Genomic DNA, 6,000 nt, shown 5'->3' on the forward strand with positions numbered 1-6,000 from the left:
GGAGGAAGGAAGGAAGGAAGGAAGGAAGGAAGGAAGGAAGGAAGGAAGGAAGGAAGGAAGGAAGGAAGGAAGGAAGGAAAGAGATTGCTGGGGTCTGGATCAGTCTCCAGAACCTTCTCATGCCCTGGAAGTGAGGGTGGATTTAGGCTTCCCTGATGGGGGCTGCCTGTGACGACCCCTCCCCAGTGCCTCAACACCTCCCACACCCAACCCCAGGAGGCAAACCCTGTTGGGCAGCCTGGATGAGCTAAGGTCGACTGACTGGGAAATGACTCAGTCACGTGGATTTTCCTGGAAAGAGCCAACTAAGAATACCAAGCCAGGGGACTCCCATCCTGGCTGGAAGGAGGTAGTCCCAGGCTTATAAACTAGTGCCATTGAGTCCAGCCCTGAGCCTGAGGAGAGCAAGGAGTTGCCCACGGATGCGGATGGGCCCTGATCCAAGATTCACAGTCCTTCTGAGGGGCAGCATTGGCTGTCCATTGTTTCATTACTCAAGCTCACGAGGGCTCAGCCTGGCCCACAGGGATCAAGGCAGAGTCTGTGGAACGAGGAGGAAAGAACACCCACCACCACCGCCCGGTGTGGGCTCTCACTCCCTGTGTTCTGAGTCCATAGCCCAGCAGCCCACTCCACACTGCCAGGTGCTCCTACAACTCTGAGCTCTGACTGTCCCTCGAACCTGCCCTGACCATGCCTTCTCTCTCCCTCCATGGGGCCTCCCTCCCCATGCCCCCGGACACAGCCCCCTCAGAGCACATGTTCATTGTCACAGTCTGCTGTTCTTGGCTGCACCTGCGTGGTTTCTGGCACAGCCCATGTGCCCTCCCGGGCAGGGCAGAGCCAAGCACTCCCCAGTGTCGGCTAAAAGAATCCCAGGGGCAGCCAGGGTAGAGGGCACCTGTCTGCAGGAGTGAGAGGCCTCAGACTAGGATTCCATGGACCCTGAGGGGGGAGGAGTGCTCATGGGAGGGAAATAGAGGCGTCACAGCATGAGCCAAGGCTGGGGGTGGAAGTCGAGCCTGGGGCCTTTGAGGAGGTGGGTGGAAGGGAGGAGGCCCTGACTGTAGGCAAGTCAGGTGATGGCTGCGAGCCCGTGATCCCTCTCTCAGAACCCCATGCCGTGTGGGATGGGGCACACATGGACAGGAACGCAGGTGCCAAGCTGTGGCTCTAAGCCCCAGTGTGTGTGTATGGGGACCATGCTGGGTGGGAGGAAGGACAGCTGGCATGTAGAGGACTTTGACAATGAACATACGGTGGTTTGGTGAGTGGAGGACGGAGCCGAGGCACCGAGGCCGGGCTGCTTGTCCCTGGGGCTGGAATCAGGAGTCTGTGGAGCTAGCAGGTCCTCTGGAGGCCTGGGTCCAGTCTAGAGGCACCAGGTGGGTCCTGGGCCAGAATGAAAAGGCTCCTGTGCCTCAGTGGGCACTGGCCAAAGCACTGTGGCTAAGGATGCAGAGTCTCTGGATTTTCTTTGTTTCTTTGTGCCTGTCTCTCTGTATGTAAAGTGGAGGTGACAATAGACTTCATCGGGCCATCAAGTGGATTCCCTGAGTCTCTGCTCAGTGCAGCAGAGCAGCAGCAACTTTGCCTGATTCATCTTCACCTCCGTTAGCCTAACCTGAGATTTCCAAGGGGGAAACTGAGGCCCTGGCCCCTGGTGACAAGTCGCACAACCCTCCACTCTATGCCACATTAACTCCGCCCCTCTCACACTCTCACTGTGGGCCCAGGGCTCCCCTTCTACTCAGCTGGCCCCTCTTTCCTCCAGCATCTCTCTCCCTCTGCCCTGGCTCCTCCTGTCAGCTTTCAGCGCAGCCATCCCATCCCCGATCTGGCCCCATCCCACCTCCACCCCGCGGTGCACCCACCACTCCGCAGGCCATGGCTGTCCGGTCTTGCTGTTTCCACCGTGGCCAGGCAGGATCAGCGAGGGAGGAATGGGGGAAGGAACCACGCTGAAATCCAAAGCGTGGCCTGGTTCCAGGGGCAAAGGCAGTGACCTGGGGAGCTCTGGGGGGCTGCTCCACCTGACAACCTAGGACCCACACTCTGGCCTTATAAACTGCCTAAGACTCTCCTCTGCCCCCCGCTAACCCAGAACTCTCAGACGTCCACACCCTCCCCCCAGTGCCATCTGCCTGGCACCCTTCTCTGCACCTCTCTCTGTCTGATGGATTCCTATTCCTTTCTCAAGCTCCTGCACCTCACCTCCTGTAGGGAGCACCTCTGACAAGATCCACAACCTCCAGCCATCGCCTTGTCCATAAGAGCCACCACCACACTGTGCTGGGCCAACTGGACAGGCCAGGAGTGCCCCAGCCTGGGCAAACCACAGAAGGTCCTCAAGGCACTTGCTGAACTGAGTCCAGTGTGGATTTGAGGCCAGGGTGAGAGGGCAGAGCCCCTTCCTGGAGCGGGATGATTCACACAGTGGCATGAGGCTGGCCATGCCTCTCAGTTTTCTCCTCTCCTTAGGCATTTGCTTTCCAGGCAATTTCTCTTTGCTCTATTTTTCTGTATTTCCAAATTTTGCAGTTAAAGAGCATATATGGTCTCTCATATTTCCCTCGCAAGGAAAAATTATAATATTTTTACAACTAAAATAAAATTCCTGGTTGAGGCAATCCAGCTCTCTGCTGGAGACTCCTTGCAAGTGAGAGGAGGGAACTTGACTCTCCTATGCCCCCCTGTGGTTCACTGCCTTCAGGTGGCCATCCTTCGGACCATGTGGCTTTGCCGCCCCCTTGTGGCTACTGGGCTTATAAACCTGGCTTCAAGGACTGTCTGTGCAGGCTCTGAGAAGAGACATAAACCGGCCTGAAGCGGGAGATGTGAGCACCCAATGAGTCAGGGAGTCATCAGCCCTCTCCCAACAAGTGGCTGAGCATGATGTAGAGATGCCCCAACCTGCCTGGGGATGGAACACCACTTGGTTCCAGGCCCCAGTTCAGGGCTATGCTTGGGCCAGGTTGTGCTGGCCCGAGGTGGGGTCTGAGGTTTGGGGTGGGCCTTAGTGGGCCAGGTCCATGTTCATCCCAGTCCAACCTGGAGCAGACTGGACTACTGAAATGGGAGCCCCAGAACATCTGAGAAGGCCCATGCGCCTCCCATGTTACCTCCACCATCACCCCCATTCCTGCCACGGATCCTGCCTATGCTGATCTCTCCCTCACCCTCTGACAGTCCCACTCCAGGTCTGTGTCAGACCTGCCCACCTCCTGCAGTCAGCATCACTGACAGGGCTGGGAGCTGAGAGGGGAAGGGAGAGAGGCTGAGGGAGAGTTGTGGGCTCCCTCCCAGAGTTCCCTCCTGCCACGGGTCTTCCTTTGCTCCATGAATGCTCTCAGCCTATCTCAGTCTCTGGATCTTTGCACCAGCTGTTGTTCCCTCTGTCCAGAGCTCTACTCTCCCTTATTGCCACATGGCTGGCACTTTCTTGTCTTTCAGGTTTCAACATTTATGTCACCTCCTCAGAAAGGCCTTTCCAGACCACTCAATCGAAAGCAACCTCTCTGGACCCCTTCCATCTGTTTAGTTTTACTGCCGTATCCCCAGGGTCCAGCACAGGGCCTGACATACAGGTGCTCAGCCAATGTCTGCTGAATGCATGAATTTCACGTCACGGAAGAAATGTAGTGCTATCCAACCTGAGTAGTGGACAGCCCAGAGGCAGGCAGTGTTCGAGTTGGTCTCTGAGGTAGGAACCGGCCATGCCGAGTCGGGATCAGGGCGTGCAAGGCAGAGGTGACAGTGTGGGTAGGAAACAGGTGTGTGGTTCATTTAGGAAGCCACAGTGCTTCTGTGGGCTGGAGCGTGGAGGGAACGGGTAGCTGTGGAGTAAGGGAAGGAAAGCTCGTACGGAAGCAGGCCTTCCGTGTTTTCCTGAGGATCAGGACAAGGTCCACAGACCCTGAGGATGGGAAAATTAAGAATCAGACCAACCTGGTCAGATTTACGTTTTCTAAATCTGGCTTCCCAAGAAGACACAATTTACCAGGGTGTGGGTTCTGGGCCTCATCTGGTGGCAGTGATTCTGAGGGGTGGGGCAGGGCGAGGGTGGGGAAGGTGGCTAAAGCATCAGGCCAGAGAGTTACTAAGACCTGAGTCAGACTGAGACCTGGCAGCAAAGCAGTTGTTCGCAGTGTGGTTTATTTTCACAAATGCATAGAAACTAGTTCAAAACCTGAGGTACAAATGAACATATTATGTCCCCAGTCCCCCTCTTGGCTCTTCTGCTAAAATAAATATATTTCACATTGCACAAGGTAATTAATAAATACATACATAAATAAATAACCTCAATAGGATAAATATGAGAACAAACAGGGGGTGCACATTTCAGAAATTAGATAATTAACAATTCATCTGACTTCACAGGAGAAAATGAAATCGTCCCAGTCCTAGGCTGTGTAAGAGACGTCTCACAGTCTTCAGAAGTTTTACTGCTTCTAATGGCCCAAGGCTCCGCGGTGAGAAGGTGCAGAGAGGGATCTGAATGTGGAACCGAACATTCTAGAAACCAATAAAACGCTTTAAGGCCTGCATATATGCTTTCAATTTCCTCCGGAAATCATCCCAGTTACCCTCCATGATATAGATTTGATGTTTCTGTGAAGAAACCAGAAAGGTGATGTTAGATGAGGCTGGATGGGAAGGCAGAAGACAGGCTGGGGGTCATCAGGTCATGGCTGACAGCACCACCCACAGGGGCAGCTCAGGGGGCAGCTTACCGTGGACGTGGCGTTAGGTAGCACTGCCTTGAATTTCTGTGGGAAGAGACCAAAGCAGACAGTCAGCCTCACCTCGAAAAGGAGCAGGCCCGCTGTCCTCTTCCCCAGGGGAAGGACGGGCCAAGGCAGAGATCCCAAAGTCCCTGACAGCTTCACACACCTCAAGATTTTCCCCAATTTTCTTTCTCCTGTCAGTCAAATTTTTGGCAGCCTCCAAGAATGTATCCAGGTTTACCTTCAGAAAGATTTCGTTCTAAGGGGACAAAGAATACATGTAAGAGGGGAAAGTTGGGGCATGTCCTTCCCGTGGCCAGGTTGAAGTCATCCCCCCAGTTTTCCAAGAATTCTTTCAGGGACATCCTTGGACAAGCCCCTTCTCATCCCCTTCTTGCCCAAGTTATGGCTCCAAAGGGCACAGGCCTAAAGGAATAGACGCAACCCAGGCAAGGCCTACTCTCTCCCACTGTGGCCCCTGGCTCCACGCGCTGCCTGAAGGGCCTAGGTGGGTCCTTCTGCACTTAGGGGAAAAACAGTTTTCAAAAGAAACTCTACCAAAGACAAGGGCTAGCCAAGGGACATTCTTGCAGCTAAAGGGCTAATGCCTTGTCTGAATTAAGGGCTCCTAGGAGTGGAGAAGAAAATCCCAGGGATCCCAGCATGGAGTTGGGTGAGGCAGGTGAACTGTGAGTGCCTAAGAGGGAGAATACAGACAGCCGCTGAACTCAAGATTCAACCTCTTGTTTGACCCAAGAAATGCCGTGCACACAAGATGAGATAATTCCCCATGATAATGCCCAGGGTTAGTCAAGGTGAAAAACATAACTCAGTTTTTTAAGGGGAAGGAAGGAAGCAGGCATGTTCGTGGGGAAATTTCAGTCTGCCAGTCCAGAGATTGGCCCCCCAAAACTGAACTTAAGGCCTTCGGAATTGTTCATCTAGAGCTGCCTTTTCATTTATAATTAAAACAAAACATTTTCATGTGATAGGTCTGGCTGGGAAACCTGCTGGATAAGCACATTGTGCCATTTAACTCTCACGGAAACCCCACTGAGGGAGCTGCGATTCACCCTATTCACAGGTGAAAAACTGAGGGTAGGCAAAGTGGTGTGACATGTCTGAGGTCACCCAGGCAGGAGGTGGATTGGGACCCAGGTGCACCCAAGTGCAGGGCTGAGCTCTTACCCTCAGGACGAATTTCTCATGTGAGTTCAAGTCATTCTGTGGAAGCAGAGAGAGAGAGAGAGAGATCTCGTGAGTCCCGTTG

At 53.8% G+C, this 6,000-nt stretch overlaps 1 long non-coding RNA gene across 1 annotated transcript in view; it reads left to right on the forward strand.

The window, feature by feature from the left end:
• Nucleotides 1-4,543, forward strand: part of LOC118615981 — a 32,071-nt gene extending 27,528 nt beyond the window's left edge. Inside the window, exons 2-3 of the long non-coding RNA XR_004956513.1 lie at nt 3,454-3,703; nt 4,384-4,543. This is a non-coding gene — a long non-coding RNA (uncharacterized LOC118615981). The remainder of the gene's footprint in view (nt 1-3,453; nt 3,704-4,383) is intronic.
• Nucleotides 4,544-6,000: the final 1,457 nt, after the last annotated feature.

The sequence above is a fragment of the Molossus molossus genome, unplaced genomic scaffold (assembly GCF_014108415.1).
Source record: "Molossus molossus isolate mMolMol1 unplaced genomic scaffold, mMolMol1.p scaffold_m16_p_4, whole genome shotgun sequence".
Classification (NCBI taxonomy): Eukaryota; Metazoa; Chordata; class Mammalia; order Chiroptera; family Molossidae; genus Molossus; species Molossus molossus.